This window comes from Tamandua tetradactyla, chromosome 3 (assembly GCF_023851605.1).
Source record: "Tamandua tetradactyla isolate mTamTet1 chromosome 3, mTamTet1.pri, whole genome shotgun sequence".
In the NCBI taxonomy this organism is placed as follows: domain Eukaryota; kingdom Metazoa; phylum Chordata; class Mammalia; order Pilosa; family Myrmecophagidae; genus Tamandua; species Tamandua tetradactyla.
In genome coordinates, this window is record NC_135329.1 from 169,076,856 (window position 1) to 169,102,185 (window position 25,330).

At 35.4% G+C, this 25,330-nt stretch overlaps 1 long non-coding RNA gene across 2 annotated transcripts in view; it reads right to left on the bottom strand.

The window, feature by feature from the left end:
* LOC143676480 (uncharacterized) overlaps positions 1 to 25,330 on the bottom strand; it is a 92,602-nt gene that overhangs the window by 47,980 nt on the left and 19,292 nt on the right. The window contains exon 3 of one of the 2 annotated variants that reach the window (XR_013172119.1): positions 19,994 to 20,073. The exons of the other annotated variant lie outside the window; for it this stretch is intronic. This is a non-coding gene — a long non-coding RNA (uncharacterized LOC143676480). Of the gene's footprint in view, positions 1 to 19,993; positions 20,074 to 25,330 lie in introns of those variants that run through there. 2 annotated transcript variants of the gene reach the window in all.

Here is a 25,330-nt window from a genome sequence, read left to right on the forward strand (position 1 = left end):
TGGCACATGGTAGGTATTCAATACGAGTCTGTTTACTATTAAAAGGTATTATTATTATTAAAAGTATTATTGTAAGTATTATACTTAGTATTTAATAGTAAGAATTACTGTTATTATCACAGATCCAAATCAATAGATCCAATTATTCAATTGCCTAAATAAACCAAGCTGGCCAGTTTAGCCATAAAATTTCTGTAAATAAACGTTCGCTTCAGTGGTAATAGAAACAGTAAGAAGATAAAGCAAAGCCCAAATCATGCCAAGCTTTCCCTTATAGCCTCCCCCAATCACTGTTGAATAATGATCAGCCTTAAATTTTGGAGGCAGGGACAGCTAACTGAGAAATGTAAAATAAAATCAGTTTTACTCTTCTCGTCTTCCTTCAAATTCATGAAAATCACCAAAAATGAGAAAAAGAGAAATACCTCCACCCTCAATAAAACAAGTAAATGAGTGTAAACACCAAATTACAACCTAGTAATGGGGCTGAATGGGTTGAGGATGATAGAATGCAGCACCTCTAGTCTCCATTGCCCATCAACAATCCTCCAAGTCACACTACATAAAGGATTAACTTTAAGATTTAAATACATAACCTTTGGAAGGAAAATGAACCTTCAAGAAAAGTTCCCTAGCTCACTTACTTCCCCATTTTTCCAAGCAATTTGATGCAAAACTTTTTCTTATAATAATTCTGGGACTGCCACTGCCTTGAAACGCAAAGCATATCTGTCAAACCCTATTGCAAATGATATTTAGAGTTCCACCTGATGAATCAAGATACCACCAATAAGATATTCCAAAGTAACCAGCATCTTAAAAACATTTCCATGACTCTGAAATTCCTTACCCACTTTCAGGCTGTGAGAGTTTGAAAAGGAGTAATAAAAAAAACATCTAACTAACAAGCAAATAGAGTGCTAATGGAATCGGAGAAAATATTAGATTAACTGAAAATAAGACAAAAATAGAAGGAAAAAGAATGCGTGTGATAACCAGATAATAAATAAGATAGCAAATAGAAACTCAAATATATATCGCTTACAAAAGACATACCTAAATACAAGAACATAAAAACCTTGAAGGTAAGAAATGGAAAAAGATATATTACGCAAACACTAAACAAGTAATAGCTGGTAGTGTTATATGAAGCAGACAAAACAGATTTTTAGGCAGAAAGTATTATTTGAGATAAGGAAGGATACTTCATGCTGATAAAGATGTAATCCACCAAGAATAAAAAAATTCCAAATTTGTATGCACCCTATAACATTATCTCAAAGTATATGAAGCCAAAATTGATGAAAATACAAGGAGGAACAGAATGAACTACAACAATTTTAGGAGACCTTAACTCATTTCTCTCAGTAATTGGGGAACTGGCAAAAAAAAAAAAAAATCAAGAAAAATAGAGATTTTAACATAATTAACAAAATCGGCTATGGATCCCTGCTGAAACACCACAGAATATATATTCTTTTCAAGTATTCCTGGAACATTCATAAAAGTTGGCATGATACTAAGCCATAAAGGAAGCCTCAACAAATTTCAAGGCTTGAAAGCACAATCTGTATGTTGACAACAAAGCCTGACAGGGATATTAGAAGAAATGAAAACACAGGACAATCTCTCGTTGTGATCTTGAATCAGTTTAAGGGCTGTTGTCAAATCAATCTAAGGCTGCTGCCCTTCAGAACAAAGACAGGCTAGGACATTCCCTTTATCAGACCTTGGAGATGTGAGCCCTGCTGAGATATAAGAGCTCTCTTGTTCCCTTGTATCAAAGCTACTAGCTTCCAAGCTATGGTATATCTCTCTTTTGTATACTGCCTTCCAACCCTTTGGATCTTGTTTGTTTTTCTCTTTGCTCTCCATTGCCACTCCAGGAGTTCTGCATTTTGGGACATCTCTCTCTCTCTCTGCTCTGCTGTCCTGTCCATAAGTCTTGGGAATATGGATCCCTTACTTTCACCCAAACTTCGCCTTAGTGAATGTGCTGATTTGAAAGGAAGTATGCCCCCTAAGAAAAGCCATGTTTTAATATAAATCTCATTTCTTAAAGGTAGAATAATCCCTATTCAATACTGTATATTTGAAACTGTAATGAGATCATCTCCCTGGTTGATGTGATTTAGTTAAGAATGGTTGTTAAACTGGATTAGGGGGTGACACGTCTCCACCCATTTGAGTGGGTCTTGATTAGTTTCTGAAGTCCTATAAAAGAGGAAACATTTTGGAGAATGAGAGATTCAGAGAGATTCAGAGAAAGCAGAATGATGTAGCCATGAGATGCAGAGAGTCCACGAGCCAGGAACCTTTGGAGATGAAGAAGGAAAATGCCTCCCAGGGAGCTTCATGAAACAGGAAGCCAGGAGAAAAAGCTAGCAGATGATGCTGTGTTCGCCATGTGCCCTGCCAGCTGAGAGAGGAGCCCTGATTGTGCTCGCCATATGCCTTCTCACTTGAGAGAGAGACCCTAGCTTCATTGGCCTTCTTGAACCAAGGTATCTTTCCCTGGATGCCTTTGATTGGACATTTCTTTAGACTTGTTTTTAATTGGGACATTTTCTCGGCCTTAGAACTGTGAACCAGCAACTCATTAAATTCCCCCTTTTTAAAAGCCATTCCGTTTCTGATATATTGCATTACGGCAGCTAGCAACTAAAACAGTGAAGTTTCTCTCATTTTTCTTTTCTCACTTTCAGCCTTTTTATAGATGAAATTATGGAATGCCTCACATGGGTTTCTCTCAACTCTCTCGAAGTACCTCCAGTCTGACAGCCCAGAGTTCCTTGGATGAATTTCTCTTAGCATTACAACTACATCCCATCTTCAGGAAGAAGCAGCTTTGGATTTCACAGACACTGCATGGCTGAGGAAGGATATCTCGCTCTTCTGTACTGCTCCCATCCTTTGGCATATTACCTTCAAATTTCTGTTAGAATTTATGGCAAACAGTCAGAGGGGAGGTGCAGACTTGCTCTGGGGCTGGGGCTCCTCATAATTCTAATCTATCTTGCAGTCTGCATGTGGCCTTTAAAAATTTGTTTTAAAATATGTCTGGTATCTCTTTACCACGGTCTACGGAAGATTTCTTCTCCATCTGCAATTCCACCTAAAATGAGAACAGTGTGGATCTCTTCTCTGCTATGAAGACCTTACAATTTTCTGGAATTTTGTTCAAATAGGTTCCTTCGTATTCTCAGATCTCTAATGTTCTTTGTTTGTTTTTATTTTATTTTTAGCACTGAATTGTAGTTTATCTGGTTTGTTCAGTTCTTGAAAGAGGGAGAATTAGAAGATTTTGTATTTAGAGTTTCTAACCGAGTATGGAAATAATTCTTCTATTTCCTTTATTTTTCAGTTCAACCTTTTTCCTAATTGATTTCTTCTTTGACCTAATAGGAATTCAGAGGTATACTATCTGATTTCCACAATTAAGTCGATTTTTTCTAATACGAAAACACTTAGAAGATGCATCCATTTCAAAATTATATCCAAAGAAAGTTGAAGGACAAAAACAAAAAAGAATTTAATAGAATAGAAAACAAAAACCATTAAGAAAATAAAAAGTCAAATGTTGGCTCTTTGAAAAGACTAATAAAATTAATGAACATCTAATAAACATAAAAAAGGTGAAAAAGTGGGAATATCAGGTATTAAAAAGGAAACATTATCAAAGATAGTAAACAGTCAAAGGATCATAATAAGATATTTAAACTACTTGTACCAAAACTTTGAAAAATCTAGGTTAATTGGACAAATTTTGGAAAAATAAAACCTACCAACCCTGACACACAAAAAATGTACCTATTAAGAAACTGATTCCATATTTAATATTTCTACACACATGCAAAAAAAAAGCTTCAGACTTAGATGGTTTTAGTGGTAAATTCTCTAAACAACTGAAAGAAGAAATAATTCCTAATTAGTACAAAATCTTCCAAGAATAAGAAAAATACACACAACTATTCCCAAATTGTCCATGATGCCAGCACAATTTTGAAATCCAAACCTGAAAGAGGACATTAAAAGAAAGGAAAATTAGGGGACAATCTCTCTCATGATCATAAGTGAAAATTTTCCTAAATAAATTAACAAATAAGAAATGATAATGTCATTATTGCAGGGTGCTGAAAATAGACAGTAATTAATATTTTAAAATGTCACCTTATGTGTGAGACTAAAGCAAAAAATGTTTGTTACAAAACTTATATTTTGACTAGTGCATTTCCTAATATAACTTATGTAAATAGTTTGATTGAATGCCATAAATCTTGGAATCTCAGGTAAAACATGAGATTTTGTTGGTTTGTCCAGAGTGATGCCCCAATGAAGCCCAGAGTGATTCGATCGGTGAGTGGAAAAGCATTTGCAAAGCCCCCTTCAGGGAATGGTGAGAACGGGGAGAAATGCAACTTCCCCAAGTTGAATTCTTGATATTCCCATAAGCAGTGTGGACAACCAAAGCTATAGACTAAGCCCCCAGTCTTGGGGTTTATTCATATGAAACTTAACCCCACAAAGGATAGGTCAAGTCTACTTAAAATTTAGGCCTAAGAGTCACCCCCAGGAGAGTCTCTTTTGTTGCTCAGATGTGGCCTCTCTCTCCAGCCAACATGATGAGCAGTCTCACCACCCTCCCCCTCTCTGCGTGGGACATGACTCCCAGGGGTGTGGACCTTCCTGGCAATGTGGGACAGAGATCTTGGAATGAACGGAGACTCAGCATCAAGGGATTGAGGAATAACTCTAGAATGAGCTGAGACTTAGCATCAAGGGATTGAGAAAACCTTCTCGACCAAAAGGGGGAAGAGGGAAATGAGACAACGCGTCAATGGCTGAGAGATTCCAAATAGAGTCGAGAGGTTATCCTGGAGGTTATTCTTATGCATCAAGTAGATATCATCTTGTTATTCAAGATGTAATGGAGAGGCTGGAGGGAACTGCCTGAAAATGTAGAGCTGTGTTCCAGTAGCCATGTTTCTTGAAGATGATTGAACAATGATAAAGCTTTCACAATGTGACTCTGTGATTGTGAATACCTTGTGTCTGATGCTCCTTTTATCTACCATATCAACAGACGAGTAGAATATATGGAATAAAAATAAATAATAGGGGAAACAGATGTTAAAATAAATTTAGTTTGAAATGCTAGTGATAAATGAAAGCAAGGGGTAAGGGGTATGGTATGTATAATCTTCTTTTTTCTGTTATCATTTTATTTCTTTTTCTGTTGTCTTTTTATTTCTTTTTCTAAGTCGATGCAAATGTTCTAAGAGATGATGAATATGCAACTATGTGATATATTAAGAATTACTAATTATATATGTAGAATGGAATGATATGTTAAAGTTTTTGTTTGTTAATTTTTTAATTAATAAAAAAAATTTTTTAATGATATTTTATATGCTCAAGGAGATGACGGAAAATAAAGAGAAAGAAATAAAAGATATAAGGAAACAATGAATGAACAACATGATAATCTCAATAAAGAGATGGAAATTTTAAAAAGGAACCAAACACAACTATTGGAGTTGAAGAATACAATAACTTAAATGAAAAATTCCCAGGAAGGTTTCAACAACAGATTAGAGCTGGTAGAGGAAAAAAATCAGTGAACCCTAATAGAAGACAATTAAAATGAGTCAGGCAAGGGGGAAAAGAAATTTAACAAAATAAGGTAACAGTGGCTAAGAGAGTTCAAATAGAGTTGAGAGGCTATTCTGGAGGCTACTTTTAAGCAAGCTTCAGATAGACATTGCTAATTGCCACAGTTTTTGCCAACCCCCAACTAACATCATTCCTGTTAACCCTAAAGAGCATCTAGGGCTCTATCTGAGATTTTACAAAAGTTTCCCCAATAAGTTTACTTTCCAGAAGCCTATAACCTCCAGATGGTTCCTAGGGCAGCAAAAAGAAAAAAAAAAAAGAAAAAAAGAAATGATAGATAAGATTATAGTCACAGAATGTTGACAACCAATTAATCTTCCTTCTTATGCCTAGGCAAGAGAGCATAAGATTGGTTAGGAAAAGTACAAACCACACCAAGAACTTAGTATACCCCCAAAAAGGGCTGGCTTATTATGTAATCCTACAGTCAATTCTACTGGCAGAGAAATTGCCATCAACACAAAATTTCCACTCAGTCTTTCCTGTATCTTACTTTTAAATTTAAATGGACAGCAACAACAAAAAATCACTACATGGAGGAGAAAAGCTTATGAGCACATAAACAAGATGAAGGCAAATAACCGAAGAGAAAGAAGGAAAAACAGAAATGCAGTGAACAGAAGATAACTCAATAAAAACAAACCAATTAATATTATTGAGGAAATAAGAAAATTACGTTTATAGACAAAGGCAGTTTTCTGTAAAAAGGAAAATCAGAAATAATAGAAAATATTGGAAACTAGAAGTATTGTTTTTGAAATGAAATATTCAATGAGGAGTTTGGGAGAGCCAGGAAAATCTCCAACAAAATAAAACAGAAGGGTAAAAGTTTTGGAAAAAGAAAAGAAAAAATAGAAATTTATAGGATCAATACAAAAGTCCAATATCTAATTAACAAGAATTATAATAAATCAAATTACTAATCATTTGTTTGTCATATAATTCATAAGAGAGAGAATTACAACTAATAAGAGAGAAAATAACAAGTGGGAAATTATGTAAAAAAACAAGAAGAAAAAATCTCCCAGATCAATTATACAACTTAATGAATAATAATAAATATGCCACAAAACTTACAATCATGGAAATTCAGATCACAGAGAAGAAAGAAAAAATTTTAAAAGCTTATACAAAAAAAAAATTTTAGTTTGCTTTCACTCATTCTTAGGAAATCTACTGGAGGGTGTACTCCAACAAAATGAATATGTAAACAATGAGAAAGGTAGGCATGGATCCTGTAAGTTTAGAAGATAATGAAGAGAAATCCCAGAATGATAATTAAGTATCAATCTAAAAAGCACACAACTGGAACAAGCATCAGAAAATTCTTGGATGGAAGCGTCCTGAGAAGGTAATGATAAATCACGTGATGCAGTTGGTCTTCAAAAAATAGTACTGAATGATTACAGATCTGTGGGTTTCATGGAGAAAGAATTTTTAAAAATAAATGAATAAAGCAGGCAGCTGGAAAACTAAATGTTGGAAAGAAAGAAAATTTAATCATAGTATACTACTTGACTACTCTATAAACAATATCTCCTAGTTACAATAATATATAGTCTAACTTTTGATTTAATTAAGAACTATGATATAGGTCTTTTTTTTTGTATGCTATATGGAGTGGGTTACATTTCATTCTTTTTTCATGTGACTGTCTCATTATTGTAGCACCGTTTGTTGAGTTTCTTAGGGGGTGGGGGCTGGGGAGGGAATTGTGCAGGACAGGAATCAAACCCAGCTGTCCCTCATGGCAGGCGAACATTCTATCACTGCAAGTACCCTTGCACCCCCGATATAGTTTACTTTTGTTCATTTATTTTATTGAAAAATCTTCACACACATACATTCTATACATGGTGTACAATCAATAGTTCAAAGTATCATCCCATCATTGTGTTTTCATCCCCATGATCATTTTTTAGAACATCTGCATCACTCCAGAAAAAAAAAATAAAAAGAATAAATAAAAGACTCATATATAGCATACACCTTACCCCTCCCTCTCACTGACCACTAGTGTTTCCATCTACCCAATTTATTTTACCTTTTATCCCCCCTCCATTATTTATTTTTCTATGATATAGTTTTGAAGAGGAGAAAAGGAATTAGAGGCTTGATGTAGGGAAACTCTTTAATGTATATACAGTTACATTATTAACTCTTATAATGTAAGAGTTATATGTTCCTCAATCATCTCAGCAAGTAAATAGATAATGTCTAAAATAAAGAAATCAATAAATAGCAATATTGCAAGTTGTGTACCCTGGGAAGACTTTAAGATGGAAATTCATTTGTAGATTTATTAAGGAGTGCTCTTGGGGTCAACAAGTGTGTAAGGGAAGGGAAGAAAGCAAAACTGGGTGGAAGGAAAAATTGAGAAATTCAGTTTCAATTGAATGTTAGTGGACCCTGCTCAAAAGATGGAATGAACATTCAGAGCAACGTGGAGTTGGAATGACCCTTTGGTAGAGTCCTGAGGTCTCCCTGGGGATGAGGGAGCCAGGCCTTTAACCACCCCAGCAGATCAGTCAATGGATGTGGACTGCACAGGGAAGGGTGCATGATTTTACAGGAGGCAGCTGTCTTAACTTAGGCAATTCTTGAAAGAGATTGGTGCTGAGGGCTACCTGCCAGATGTTCCCAGCAAGCGAGTCATAAGTCCTTTATTTTTGAAGGGGCATCTGCATGGCATATCACAGGGTCCAACACCGCAGTATATTATTTGGAAATATTAAGGTAAGTGTCAGAAAAAAGCAGCTTGTAAAAGCTGAAAGCAGTTGCCACTTATAAATTGGTCTTCTGATGTAAGGAATGGTTGGATTAGGACTGCTGATTTCTCATTTTAAGCCTCCCTGGACCATTTTATTGTTTTTTCTCTGTATTTATTAGTTGATTAAAAATTCTAAATATGTATACATATAAGAGCAGATTAGAGGAAAAGCTTCAAACTTTATTGCTGTTATGTTAAGGCGGTGGAAATACAGTTAAATATATAGATTAGAATTAGAAGAAAATTAGATTAAAATTTAAAAAGATGTAAAGAGTATGAAATGGCTCTCCATAATTGCTTTACTCTGCCATGCAAATGTGTGGATTTCATCGTTTTAATCTGCCATATTTCTGCTTAACACAGGATACTAAGGTAGGCATTTATACTTTTCCTAGAATAGAAATGATCATTAGGGTGAGTCTAATTTAGTTCCCTGCTGAAGGTGATAAAGGTAGCTCATTTATTCTTCCAAGTATAAAAGTTCCTTTTATGATTTCAGAGTCTTCTCATGATCTTGAAGGTACAGCCTAATGATGGGATTCAGACGATGGCATCAGGGCAGGTAAAATTAGACTGAGACTATTTTTCAAGTAACATGCAATCCTCTTTGGAAAAAAAAGTCCTATTTTTCAGTAAAGGAAAAATAAACTGGTTCATCACTTATTATTAGCAGCCTACAGATGTAGGATGATTAGTTGACAGGTTTTTTTGATGAGGAAAATTAAGTTTTTTGCTAATAATAATGTGCTTACAAAAGGATATTCATAACCACCCTACCCCTTTGGGGATACTGTTGAAGAAAAATCAGAAATACCAGGACTGCAGCCTCACACTCAGAGAAATAGTGGGCCCAGACGCTGTTCCTGTCATTGGCTAACCCATTGGACCCATTACCTCTCTGCAGAACGTCCTTGATAAGAGTCATTTTCTCTGGTATCTATCCTTAGATTTGGAGGATGCTTCGCAAAATAATTAAGTGCTCAGTCTCTGTGCTGGTTTGAAACTTATATATCCCAGAAAAGCCAGGTTCTTTTAATCCATCTCTGTGGGAGCAGATCTAATGTTGGGTGGGACCTTTTGATTAGGTTGTTTCCATGGAGATGTGACCCACCCAGTTCAAGGTCGGTCTTAATCCTTTCCTCGAGCCCTTAAGGAGAGAGAGAGCCCAGGGATGTTTAGACAGAGAGAAGAAATCCCCAGAGACATTTTTGGAGACAGCTCAGAGACAGAAATTCCCTGGGAGGAACAAGCAATGACACACAGAAGTCCAGAGACACTTTGGAGAGAAGGGACAGCAGACGTTGCCACGTTCCTTCCCATGTGACAGAGGAACCCCAGATACCATTGGTCTTTCTTCAGAGTCAAGGTATCTTTCTCTGGATGCCTTAATTTGGACATTTTCATGGCCTTAGAACTGTAAATTTGTAATCTAATCAATCCCCATTGTAAAAGCCAATCCATTTCTTGGTATATTGCATTTCATCACCTTTAGCCAACCAGAACAGGCTCTCACACAGAGTACATGCTTTTGAAGCCCAATCCCACAATTTTCTAACTTCATGATCTCGGACAAGCATCCAGCATCTCTCTAATTTTCAATATTTCTTTGTGAAATAGTGATACTAATATCAATTTAACAAGATTTCTTTGAGAATTAAATTAACTAATGAATTTAGAGCACTCCATTGACTGGTTATCATTAATTCTTGCTAACATTAATTCCATTACAGTAAAAGTATTTCCAGAGAATTAGAAAAACAACTTTTAGTTTTTGATGTGTATTTCTAATTGCCCAAATTTCCATGTGCAAACACTTGTGTATAGCTTTCCATTTTTCAATTATTCTAATAAATTCTTTATTCTTACTCTTCACAATAAAGCCATAAGGTAGATACCCTACATTATACAAGCAAGGAAACTGAGGCACAGAGGGATGAAGTATCATGTTCAGAGGCAGCAGCTGGTAAATGGCAAGCTGGGACTTGAATCCAGACAATCTGCTCCAGAGGATTTTCTCTAAACTAAAACATTTCCTGCATTCCATTTAGGAAACCTCATCAAGAGCAGGTAGAATGACCAACATAAACTAAATTTATCCCAGTTTAGAATTAGAGGAAAGAAAATCATACTGAGATGAAATAACTTCCATAAATTTTCAGAGAAAACCTGCCTCAAAGACTTGGCTAAACTCTTAGTTATATCAGTTCCTTGCATTTTTCTGCACTTCCTTGGAAAGCTTGCCTTTGATTTGTTAGTAAGTATGAACTGGCTACTCCAAAGACTGTACTCATGAGTTGCTGGCTGAAATTAGGGAGCTATTCCCTTCATTTGGTTTTGCTTTTCACAAAAAAAGAAAATGTCAATAGGAATAGATTGCTCAATATTTTTTTAAAAACATAGACTTGTAGTTTCACACAGAATGCTGTTGGTGACGGGATTTTGCCTCAAAAATTTTGTCTACCTACGGTTTTGAGTAAATATTATCACATGATTCTTTGAATTTGCTTGTTTCTTTGCTTAGACTTCCTCATGAGTTATAAGTGCCTTTATTACTATTTCACAGATAACAAAACCAGTACCTTGAGGTTAAGTAGTTCAAGTGACTTGATGAAATAGCTGAATATAAAGAGATTACATTGGTCCTGACAGTTCAGTATCTGCAAAAGGGATGACAAACAATAGTCCCTGTGCTTAGTTTGAGACCCTCAGTTGTACCTAAAATATTTCTGGGAATATCTTCTTAATCTTTCTTCATTCTAACATTAAAATCTGTCTGCTAGAATAAATAATTAGAAAACATGTTATATACTGTCTAGGCCCAATTATATTCTCAAAAACCAAATACAATTTTTATTCATCAGATTTAAACAACATAAATTAATTTAGAATTCTCAGTCATCTACCTCTGCAATCTAAGAATGCATATCAATTTGCATATATTTGAAAATACTTTTTAAAGATATAACAGTGTATCCTAAAATTTTCAGTTAAGGCAAATTTCCCATACTCATACAAAATGAATCTATTAGCTTCAAGTTTCAAATATATTTCAAAGTAGCTTTAATACAAACACTATCATATGAATTTAGAATTGACATTCAATATATATAATATAGGCAAACCACTGGCTTTATGTATAATATTTTAGCCAACGATAAAATGTAGAATTTACTAACAAGAGACGCTTGGCAAAACAAGGAAGATCATTCATACAACACGTGCATATTTAAATCATATTTGCATGCTTGGACAATGAATATTTCAATAATCAGAAAAACAATAGAAAACTGAGAATGAAATATGCCTCAGTGAGAACTCCACAGCTAACCTAAGATGCCCACTGGTTGATATGTCAAACAAATGCCCATGAAATGACAGGATTAAAGAGTATTTGAAAAGCAATTGAACCATGCATTCAGTATTTAAATAGATGCTCGTCTCTAAAATAAGCTTCAGACTTAATTTATCTTCTTCTTTCAAACCCACAGCCCATCCAACCTATAGATTCTGTCTTAACAGTGTGTATCTTCCTTTTTCTGTTATTCCTCTGAGTTGCCAACCCATAATTTAAGATCTTTCACCTGATTCCTAAATCTTGTAATACTCCCCAAGTTGTTTCCTGATCTTTTGGAATTATACCAGGGTTGAAATCTGTTGGTGATCATATGTCATTAAGAGAACTCCATGAGGACACGGCTTATTGATTTCTTATTCCTAGATATGTGGAGTTATTCTGGTTCCCGTCTTTTTGAAGGCTGGCCTTTCAACATTTCATTCATTTCTGTAAATTATCCTTTTTTGTTGTTGTTGCATGGGCAGGCACCAAAAATCGAACCTGGGTCTCCAGCATAGCAGGCTAGAACTTTGCCTGCTGAGCCACTGTGGTCTGCCCCATCCTATATATATATATTTTAATTTCTTTTTTAACAATATACGTTTAGAGAATTAACAGAACCATGATCTAGCTTAAAACCAAGGAACACATCATTAAGTCATATTAGACCCATCTCAAATAGCATTTGCTCAGTGTGGTAGTTAGATTCAGTTGTCAACTTGGCCAGGTGAACGTGCCCAGTTCTGTTGCTGTGGACATGAGCCAATGGTACGTGAACCTCATCTGTTGCTAATTACATCTGCAGTCGGCTAGGAGTTGTGCCTGCTGCAATGAATGACGGTTGACTTAATTGGCTGGTGCTTAAATAAGAGAGCGCAAGGTAGCATAGCCCAAGCAGCTCAGCATACCTCATCTCAGCACTTGCAGCTCAGCCCAGGCCTTTGGAGATGCAGAAAGAAGTCACCCAGGGGAAAGGTGTTGGAATCCAGAGGCCTGGAGAGAAGGCCAGCAGAGACCATCCTGTGCCTTCCCACGTAAGAAAGAACCTCAGTTGAAAGTTGGCTGCCTTTCCTCTGAAGAACTAACAAAATAAATCCCCTTTTATTTAAAAGCCAATCTGTCTCTGATGTGTTGCATTCTGGCAGCTAGCAAACTAGAACACTCAGCAAAGAGTTTTATGACCATGACAACTAAATGTGATCCTTAGCCTGATTTTAAAATGAATCAGCAAAATCAGCACCACCAGGGAACTTGTTAGAAATGCAAATTTCAACAAGACTTACTGAGTCAGAAATCTAGGGATAGGGACCAAGAATCTGCATGTCCTATAGCACGTGGCGCATGATGCCCCTCAAGAATTTTGCCTTCAATTTTATCTGTGTATTTGACTTCCCTCTGCCCCATCCCTCAGTGTTCCTTATGCATCTTCACATCCCCAGTTACATTCAGCAGAGTTCCAAGCACATAGTAGGAGCTTAATAAATATTTGTTGTGTCAGATTAAATGTCTGTTCCACAATGATAATAAAGATCAGCAGAATAATATCTGGCATATTTTCACCCTTTATATATTTGTAGAATGACCTTTCAATAATACAAAAAATTATCTGCGGCCTACGATATTAATTATTCATGGATGTATAAGACTCAAAAAAGAAAGGGTTTTCAATGTAAATTAAATTCATTTTAACACTTTAATAATTTTCCTCTGCATGAAAAAAATGAGTCATTCAAGTCTTTTTCCCTAACTATATTAATAAAGGGATAATCTCTATGTTTCATTGAATTCCTTTTCTTCTTCTGGATGTAGACATAACATTTACCTGTATGTGATAAACATTCAAGATAAATGTTTCTTACCTGTCTTCTATGAATTCTCAAAACTAAAAAACGACAAATTTTTCATTTCTCAAACTCAGAGGCTAATTCAGCTACTTGCAGACTGACTGATGGTTGCGAAGCCCAAATATTCAACTCCAACATTGACTGAATTTTCCGATTTCATCAGTATCTCTATGTTAAACTCAACCTAACTCCAACTGTAAAAATAATATATAGTATAAACAATTTGCTGTGTTTAAAAAAAGCTTTTTCATAGTATTATAAAATCTGTTTTTCTAGACAAGTCTGAGTTCCTGAGCTTGCTATCAGAGTGACGGTCAATTTCGAGCTTTTAGTGCTCCAACAGTGTGATAGTTAGGCTCAGGTGCCAACTTGGCCAGGTGAAGGTGCCTAGTTCTATTGCTGTGGCTATGAGCCAATGGCAAGTGAACCTCATCTGTTGCTGATTACATCTGCTGTCGGCTAGGAGGCATGCCTGCTGCAAGGAATAATGTTTGATTTAATTGGCTGGTGCTTAAATGAGAGAGCTCAACGTAGCACAGCCCAAGCAGCTCAGCATATGTCATCTCAGCACTCGCAGCTCAGTCCAGGCCTTTGGAGATGCAGAAAGGAATCACCCCAGAGAAAGTTGTTGAAACCCAGGGGCCTGGAGAGAAGGCCAGCAGAGATCGCCCTGTGCCTTTCCAAGTAAGAAAGAACCTCAGTTGAAAGTTAGCTGCCTTTCCTCTGAAGAACTATACAGTAACTAAATAAATCCCCTTTAAATAAAAGCCAATCTGTCACTGTGCAACAGGACTGGATACAAAAACTCAAAAATGGACAGCACAATACTACCTAATTGTAATGTAATTATGTTAAAACACTGAATGAAGCTGCATCTGAACTATAGTTTTTTTTAATATATTTTTTGTATTTTTTATTTTTATTTTTTCTCTATATTATCATTTTATTTCTTTTTCTGTTGTCTTGCTATTTCTTTTTCTAAATCGATGCAAATGTACTAAGAAATGATGATCATACATCTATGTGATGATATTAAGAATTACTGATTGCATATGTAGAATGGAATGATTTCTAAATGTTGTGTTAGTTAATTTTTTTTTAATTAATAATAAAAAAAAGCCAATCTGTCTGTGGTGTGTTGCATTCCAGCAGCTAGCAAATTAGAACAAACAGTATAACTCAAGCTTTTATGTCCAAGTAGAACTGGTCTATGCAGAACAAAATGAAAATAATGCAAACAAATGTCTTTAACACACTGTTCATTTTTAAACACAACTTTGTAACTATTCAGGGCTTCAAAATTTCCTCAGAACTCAATACCAAAACTCCCTGAACTGTACAACAATCACCTCATATCTCACTTCAGTGGGCACTGAACACACATCTACAGCACTTCCCTGCCCCCATTCTACTTTCATGTTTATAAATTATAATTTACTGTTTTGGTTAAATAACATTATCAGTTATGTCACAATTACTGATTTTGGTAAATAAATTCCTTTCTCACTGTACTTTTTCCATTAAGGTTTTTTTATGAGTCCATTAAAAATTTAGCTCCAAATTTTCCACGGAAATCAAATGCATCAGGTAATCCTTCTTTTTTCCACCCCCACACCAACTTGAGAGCTTGGGTGATTATAGAGTTTTAAGTCAAAAATAATTTTTACACAGATATTTAAAGATCATTTCTTCTTTGTCTTCTAGTTTCCAACTTTATTTTTATGAAGCATAGTGATATTGTGATTTTCAACATATTGTGATTCTCAGTCCTCTGAAAACTTTTAGGATTTTTTCTTTATCCTGCTATTCTAACATTTAAAAAAGTTGCACTTTGGAGTGGATCTTTTTCATTCATTCTGCTGGTCATTTAGCAGACCTTTTCAGTCCCTAAAATCATGTTTTATTCTGGAAATCCTCCTGTGTTATTTTGTATTTCTCTACATTTTCAAGGTTCTTTCATTGTAGAACTCATATTTGCCAGATATGGACCTCTCATTTTCTTACCTTTTTATTTTCCATCTTTGTGTCCAGAGTTACTTCTTGTTCTAGTTTAAAAGCTACTGGAATGCGATATGCCAGAAATGGATGGATTTTTAAAAGGGGAATTTATTAAATTGTTAGTTTGAAGTTCTAAGATTGCAAAAATGTCCAAATAAAAGCAAGGCTATAAAAATGTCCAATCGAAGACATCAGGGAAAGATACCTTGGTTCAAAAAAGCTGATGATGTTCAGGGTTTCTCTCTCAACGGGAAAGCCACACGGCGAACATGATGACATACGCTAGCTTTCTCTCCAGCCTTCTTGTTTCATGATTCTCCCCTCACTCCCCTTGGAAGATTTTCCTTTTTCATCTCCGAAGATCTCTCGCTGCATGGGTTCTCAACCTTGTGGCTCTCTCAAGACTCTGTCTCTCTCTCCAGAATGCTTCCTCTTTTAAAGGATGCCAGTAAACTAATCATGACCCAGCTGGAATAGGTGGGGTCACATCTCCATCTAATAAAAAAGTTAATAATACCCACAACTGGGTGTGTCACATCTCCATAGGGACAATCTAATCAAAGGATTCCAAACTACCTTATTGAATAGGGATTTTTAAAATGGCTGCCCCCACAAGACTGAATTAGGATTAAGGCATGGTTTTCTAGGGTGCATAAATCCTTTCAAACCAGCACACTTCCTGACTGATTTCCTCAAACTTACCTTACAATCTACCTATTGGATTTTTATTCAGTCCTCCATATTTTATTTCTAAGAGCTCTTTCTTGTTCTCCTTCCTTTTAAATACATTTTATATAACAAATTGTCCTTTTTTTATGTAATGTCCACTCTTCTTTAAAACTATTCAATACAGCATTTGGGGATTTTTCTTCTGATTTTTGCATTGCCTTTGTTTACTCTGACTTCCTTCCCCTGTTCTTCATTCCCTTACTCTCCTCTCCCACTGTCTATTCATTAAGGGTGAATAAAAATCTAATGAGTAGATGTGTGGGAGGTATGTGTGCATGTATATTTGTGCGTGTGTGTATGTGCAAAGTGAGAGGTAAACAGGAGGGATTGTCCATGAGTGTGCCTCATTCAGAAGTGATCGGCTCAAAGCCCACTTGTTTCTTTGGGAAACCATATGACAAAGTCTTCATTGGGCCAGTCATCTGATGGCTTCAGAAATCAAAGCATGGCTGATGACATTCTGAGCTTGGAGTTAGAGCAGGGACTAGGGTATCATCATTCATCATCATTGCTCTGTGTAGTCCTCCCAGCCACTGTCAGGGAGGCCTTGGTCCCCAGTGATGGAAGACATCTGGTTCAATATCCCCAGAATATAAGCCTCATTTCTCCTGGCACAGTCAAGAGAGATAAAAGCTACAGAAACTTGGACTAGAGTACAACTACTTATTGAAACTTACAACTGACCCTTGCTCTCAGTTTACAGATGTACCTGGTGCTGACAATTCCTGAGCCTTTCTCATGCTCTAGAGGCAATAATGCTTTGCTTCTCACTGCTGCTTCCTCTGTAGACATTTAGGTTTCAGCTTTCCCCTCTTGTCATGTCACTAGTAACTGATCTAATTTGTCTTCTACAATTTTTTTTACTATCATATCAATATGGTTTGAGCAAGAGGCAAAAATAAACATGTTGTTCAATCTGCCATGTTTAACCAGAAATCTTAAAATTTTAATAAATGTTTTAATCAGAAGAATGAGCTAATTATATACATGGCTCCTGGAGTTAGATACTTGTATATGGATCAAAGCTCTCTTGCTTACTATGATCCTAGAGCAATTTACCAAATTCTCTGTGCCTATTTTCACAAAAAGAATTGGAGATAATCTGCCTTCGAGATTTATTTTAAAGATCAATGTGAACATATATCTAGAGAATTTAGTGTGTTGGTTAGCACAAGGTAAAAGTTTAGTGAATATTACTGTGAGGGCCCATCATATACAAAGGTATATAAATAACATTCCAAACATTTGCTATGTGCTAAGCCGCTTTGAACTTTCTATAACATAACATCTTATCAATCCCATTTCAAGTATCTGGTATCTTGAAATTTGCATGGCTAATGTTAAAAACATTAGAAGAATACAGAACATTCCTAGTTGGGGGAGCAAAGCAGAAATTCTATCATGTTTCCTTGAAACCAATGATTTTGCAGGTCTGAGTGTTTCCTAAGAGAACTTTTAAATTTTTGCATTGCTGTTTTATACTAATATTTAAAAAGTTTTTGCATACTATGAGCTATATAAAAAATTTTAATGAATAAATTATATATATATATATATATATGCATATTCTGGTCTGTCTCAATTGCCATCTTAAAATTATGGAATTTCAGTTTCTGGGTTTGCATTTTTGAGTAAAATTCCCTTGCTATCACGTAGTAAAAATGTTATTCTCAAGGGTTATTAAAGAGCTAGCAAAGCAGATTATTATGTTAAAGAAGCACTTTACATGAGCTGAGGGCCAGATGATGCCACATACATTGCGGAAAAGAAAGCTGTACTGATAATTCAAAGAAAGAAGAGTATAGACCACTTCAGTCATCTCTAAAACCTCAATGGTAAAGACAAGCTCTGAGCACTTAGGACCGTATTTGCATTGCTAGTTTCAGTAAGTTTCTACAAAACAACATCACCATTCCATCAAATTAAGGTAATTTATTTGGGTTTTATTGATTTTGAAGTTTCGTTTGCATTTCATTTGCAAAAAATTGATTTTTATAGTTTTATATGAAAGAATAAGAAATTGGTATTAATTTTACATGTAGATTTTTTAAGTTACCAGTATAATAAAAATAACTTTATTATAATCAGCCCAGATGGGGTGTCAGTGAAAATATTGTTCTGTATTTTAAAAGGATTAACACATCATTCAGTCTTGCTAAAATTATACTGTGTCATATTACTCTCTATCTTAGAGTTGATATTGATCTGTGACACCTAATTTTATAATAGGAACAGAAACATTTAAAAAAGAGATTCTGACTAGGGAAGGATTTTCATTGTATGGGCTAGGTAAGAATAATAAGTAAATAGATGATGCACATTGAATATTTACAAAGGTATGTTTCAGGAAAGGAGCTGCTTGAGATTTTACAGGAATTCTGTTTTCCTTTCTATTGTGTTGACAAACTGTTTATTATTAGAATATTTTTACTATCAGCTAGGCATGCAAAGGGTAAATTTTCTGTAACACAAAGGAAATGTAAACTAGATAGTTTGGAATAACTAAGTTGATTTCACCTATGGCACCTGAGATGGTGAAATAATTTACATGAGCAGTTTAAATTCTAATAAAAAAACACCTTAGCTTCCAGCTATACTAAATGGATTTTAATTATCTTCTTTTCATATTTCATTTTTAAGACATATTCAAGAAGACATAATGTGACTAAGTCAGGTCATAAAGGGAATAACTTTGTAAGTCACAAATATTAAGTCAACTTACTTTAGACATATTCTGTGGAAAATAGAGTAGAAATACTATTATCACAGCTTATCTACTTTCAAAATACTTGTTAAAAATTTTGTTCTCCATTATTAGCTAATAACCTGTGTATTAGTGTGCATGTTATAATAATGTTAATTGTATGAGGTTTATTATAGGACTGTGGGGACAGGCAAGTCTGAATTCCACAGGGCAGGCCATAAACTGGAAACTCTGAAAAAGACTTCCATTGTATTCCCCAGAAGCTGCTGGCTGATGTAGAAATGCAAATTCTTTCTTCTGACTGCTAAAATTATCAGTTCCATTTCTAAGGCCTTCAACCTACTGGATGAGACTTCTCTCATTGTTGAAGATAATTTCCTTAGTTGATTGTAGATGTAATCAACCACAGATGTAATCAACTGACTAATATAAATCCATGAAATATCTTCACAGTATCAATCAGGTCAGTGCTTGCTTGACCAAACAACTGAATAACATAACCTAGACAAGTTGACACATGAAATTAACCATTACAACCTGTTTCTGTCATTATATTTTATATATATATATAGCATCACATTTTCTTTTCTTTCATTTTGTACAATATGTACCTAATGGCTATTCTTGGGATGTATCTAATCACATTATCTTATTTTGATTTTTTGCAATATGAAAGCATATAAGCCATATGTATTAGTTATATCTCACATCATATTTATAAAATCAGACAATAGTGTCATTCAAGTGAATCTTCTCAGTACATTCACACGCACACACACGCACTAAGTGAAACTGTCTTTTGCTTGCAAATATAATGCTGGTGACCGATTTTGATATGTTTTAAGACTATTTTTGCCAGAGGTGGTATATATAACTGGTTGCTGCATTTAAAGTATTTCATTAGTTTCTAATTGTGATTAAGGAGTATATTTGCAGCTCACCTTTTGGGCATAGAGTAAAGATGTGAAGTAGCCCACAAGGGACCTCATTAGCATGGTGATTACCAGTTAATCAGTAACACCTAAAATAGAGAAATAATGAAACAGAAGAAAAAATTTTGATGCATTCATTATTAGGTTGTCTTGCCCTTTAATAATTTTAAAAATACCAGCCTAATGTTTGGCGCTTTTACACTGTTAAATTTTGCTATCCAGGGCGGACCACGGTGGCTCAGCAGGCAGAGTTCTTGCCTGTGATGCCATAGACCCAGGTTTGATTCCTGGTGCCTGCCCATGCAAAAAAAAAAAAAAAAAAAAAAAAGAGTAAATTATGCTATCCAGAGGGAATAGTTTTATACTATAAGGTAAATCTACTGAGCGGCAGACCTCATTAGGTTTTTTATTTTATTGTAGTTTATTCACATCAATAAACATTTAGAAAATAAATATTGGTGGCAAAGCACTCTGCTAGGCACTGTGATTAATACAAATGCAAACGAGACATGCAGCTTGAATATAAGTAAGCCTGTAAGACAAAGCATAAGTTCCATGTGGAGAGAAAGAAAAGTTGGATGGAGTTTTCAGAGAAGGAAGTGAAAGAATTAGGATTCAATATAAATCTTGAAGAACTGAATACTAAAAGGTAAAGATAAAATGGCAATCAAGGAAGAAGAAATAGCATAAGCAGAAACAAGCAAAAATTGTTCAATTATGTTGAAAAAAGAGAATAAAACCAAATTTATTAGTGAACAAGGTATATATAAAATAAAATTGGTAAAGAAAAATCATATTTTAGAAGGAACTAAATGCAATGTTAAAAAGTTTCGGTTTTCTTCTTTAGGCAACGAGGGTCCATCAGAGAATTTTTTTTAATAAACAAGTTTTTGGGGCTTCCACTTTTAAAAAGAAATGTATGCTTATTTCTTTTAATTTGAAAAATAGAAGGAGATGAAATATAACAATGTTCTACCATTTTGTTTCGGGAAATGATTTATGACCAGAGACAGAAATAAATCACACAAGAGTTTTGAGCATATGATATGGGCAGTCAAGAGCCAACGTGAAGGAGTATGCGGCAGTTTTCCTTTATCTGTTGTTTGAATGCGAAAAGCAGGCCTAAAAGTTTTCTAGTAGTTGATAGTACTTTTTAAATGTTTTCTAAGGCACTTTTACATCTACTGTTTTGCCTTATTCCTGCAAAATATGTAAGCTAGGGTATTATTAGTGTTGTTTCTTAATGAAAAAAATTAACTGTTCAATGTCAAACAGCCTGTTAAGGCAGAGTCAAAATTAGAATTCGGGTTTCCCAGCACATGTTTCATTGTTCTTATCAATATATATACTTGTTCAAAACACCAGCTTGAAGGCATAGAATAGCCGTGTTCTGCACAGTATCCCTTCACATACTCAAGAACCCTTCCCAAGTATCTATTAGTACAAGGTACCAGGGCACCTTGGGATAAGAGATAATTCAGGCATGTCCTCAAAACCTCAAGATAATTCGCCTTCCATGGAACACTTGTAGTAAAAATATAGTGAGCATTCATTGGAAACCTCCTTTGTTATACACCCCACAGGGCTTTATTTTACAAGGAACTTCCTCTCTCGTGGAGAGACTCAGTCAGAGAAGAACATTACTTATGAGCTCTGTTTGCATCACTTACACCAATAAAGAGAAATGATTTCTCTGACTGGTAAGTTTTGAAGAAGAATGGCTGAATCCCATCTGGGCCTTTCTTGAATCCAGCCTGCCAAGAAGACAGGTGCACTCTTGTCTGCCTGTGCTGAGGAGCAACCCCTGCAAGGGAAGCTTGCAGATGTTCATTTGTGCCACATTCTGGCACGTGGGTGTGTAGTCTGATTCAAGGGAGAAGTTCTGATAAATTCACCTGGCTGTGGAACTAAAGACTCATCCTCCAAGTTACTTTCTCAGTAATACAGATGACCTTTACTTCCTTATATCTGCTTATGGCTATCTCAATTGGTTCCACATTCACTGTGGGAAAGGAACATTATTTGATGGACACCTAAATATTTGTGTCTATTTTCTCATTATCAATAGCCATAGGGAATAGGCAGCAGTGTTATTACCATTTTCCCAATGAGGAAACTGAGGCTTAAAAGGTTAAGTAACTTACCTAAGGACACACAGACAGTGACAGAGCAGAGTCATGAGCTAAATCTCTGTGCTCAATCACAGTAACAATTGCCTTAAGAGAGACACATCATGTTGTTAAGTACTGGATTCTACAAACAAAGAGAATAGCTTGGTTTCCCATAATGGAAAGTTCCAAACAAGGAGCAGAAAGCCTTCTGAGGAATAATTAGTGCTCAGTAATATGACCTAGCTAAGGAGTTTCTAAAAACACGGACAAAATCTTTTAGTCTTAATTATGAATCAGATACTATAATATAGTGCTCAGCTCCTATTCTACTCCTGCTAGCTAGCATCAAATAAAAACTTGAGTAATCCATTCCCAAAGTTAGAGCTTCAGGGATCTAGTTTCCTACGGCTTGTCATGAATAGCTAAATTGCACACCCCACAGAAGAACCTGGTTTCTCAACCCAACCCAGGACACGGCTTAGTCAGACTTAGTGGAGTCTGTACTTAATAATATACATGGAGATTCTCTCTGTGAAAATTACTTAAGTCCAACAAGACCATAAGGATAGGTAGGCTATAAATTTTTTGTATCATGGTACAGAGAGAGACCCTATATGTTAACCACAGTGAAGGTAATAAAAATATATGGGAAAAAAGGATGAAAAATGCTCTCTGCAAGTTAAGTTCAATGTCCAGGGTTCCCAAAGACAACCCCTAGGTTCGATGACTGCCTAAGAGACTCACAGGGCTTAGCATGTAGTCATATTCATGACTGTGATTTACTACAGCAAAAGGATGCAAAGCAAAATCACCAAAAAAGTCCAGGGGAAATTAGGGATAAGTTTCCAAGGATCCTCTCCCAGTGGAAGAACATAGGATGCTCTAATTTGCCCAGCAATGAATTATGACTACATGTATGAAATATTGTCAACCAAAGAAGCTTGTGGACTCAGTCACCAAGGTCTGGGGGTGGAGGTGGGGGCTCATCACGTAAGCAGCCTCTACCTGTCACACACCAAAATTCCAGACTCCCAGAAAGAAAGCAGGTGTACAGCACAAACCATACTATTTGTACAAGCAGTTTAAGTGCAGTGAGCCATTCTTACCAGTTATGATGGGCAATCACAGGTGTCAGCCGAGAGACAACCTTGCAAAAGAACTTTCTAAGAACAGTCTCAGACCTGCTATGTTAACCCTTTTCTACACTGCTTCTGATGAAATAAATTACATTAAAAATAGAGCTTGTGGAATTTTATTATGGAATCATAGATAGAATACCGTTAGGTCTTTTTAATTTTTAAGGAAAATAATCTAAAACTTTTCACTTGTTTTGGACTCTATTTACACTTTAAGATAGTGTGCCGTCTGGAAGTTGCACATATGAGTTCTTATGTTTTTAGGAGCTCCAGATTATTCTCTTGATATCTGAATTGACTAATACTTAGAGGACTGATATCAAAATCCTATTTTCCACCAAACTATTTTTTCCTCAGCAGAGCTGTTTTGAACACCTTATTCTGTTTCTAGTCATAAGAATACAACTAAACTGAAAAGGAGGAAAAGATAACATTTCCACTGTGCTAAGATAAACAATTTTAACATGTTAGTGAGTACATTTCAGTGCTTTTTATAGGCATTGTGTATTTCTTTTTTTCTTTACACAATGGGCTAATGTTTCCTTGATTTAAAAACATGTATCTTCCTTATTATTAAACATTTTTCTATATTATTGTGCTGTCCATTGTATCAATGTACCACAGTGTATTTAACCAAGCACCAATTTCTACATGCCACCCATTGTTCTATATAAAATGGGGAGAGAATAATCCTACTCTCAAGTAGTTGACATTCGATAGAAGAGAGGAAGAAAAAAACACAAGTAAATAAATAAGGTAATTGCAAGAAGCAAGAAGTGCTGTGGAAAATACAGGATATAACAGAGGAGGGAGGAGAAACTGCTTTAGCTCAGATGGTGACTGAAGATCTCTCTAAGGAGAGAACATGTGGTTTGAGACATGAATGATGAAAATTAGGACATCAGCAGAAGGTTTGACAGGACAGTGATCTAAAGCAAAAGGAAAGGTCTTTGCAAGGGCCCGTAGCCAAGAATAACTCTGGCCATGGGAAAGGGTTTAGATTCTTTTTTTTTTATATCTGCAACAAAAACCTTAGGAGATTTCTAAGCAAGGGAATGATGAGTTAAACTTTAGAAAGGTCACTCTGGACTCCATGGGGAAACCAACTTTAGGGAGAGAAGAGTGCGATTTGGAGGCGGTTTCAAAGATTCCAGAAAGAATGGAGGCATAGACTAGAGCTATATGAGAGCAAATATAGAACAAACTGTCATGGTTTGGAAATAACTTTGATGATAAACTTGCTTATTTTTGAGATCACAGCTTTTATTTTATTTTTTATACTGCTTGATGATCTTTTGAAAAAAAGTTTTTTTAATTAGAGAAATTGTGGGTTTAGAGATCACAGCTCTTTGTCATAGGTAATAAAAATTATTTTCCCCTCTCTGTGGTTATAATTTTGTTGATGCTAGTTTTTATGCATAGAACTACTGAATTTTCCAAAGTTAAATAAATCAAGCATTAAATAAATAAAGTGTTTCCTTTATCAGTTAGCTTTGGCAATAAGTTTATAAAGTAATTCTCCACCCACAAAATTGGTTAAATATTCACCTGTTGTTCTCTATCAAATTTATAGTTTCATTTTTACCCATCTGTACTACGCCTGAAAATGTATTTAATGGGTAAGATGTGAATTATGGATATTCTCTCCTCTTCGTACAGGGGCTGCTTAGTTATGTCAACAAGGTTTATTAGTAGTTCATACTTTATCCACTGATTGAAATACTGTTTTTAAAATATACTTACACATCTTATTTGGGTCTATTTCTAGACTTTTCATTTTGTTCTATTGATTTTCCTGCACATGTTGCAGTACCAAATTATTTTATTATTATTGAACTTCTATTCTGCACTTTAATATCTGATATGGAAACTTTGTCCCCATTGATACCATTTTTCAAAATCATCTAGGTTATCCTCTCACCTTCCCTCCTCTAGGTTAACTGAGCAGCATGCTGTCAGGCTCAGCAAAAACAACAAAACAATTTAGTACTAGGAAAATTGCCTAGATGTTAACTTTATCCTTTATTGGCACTAATACAGGTTTGAGAATATGAATGGCATGATGTGAATAATCTATGTTGAACCTAAAAAATGGCATA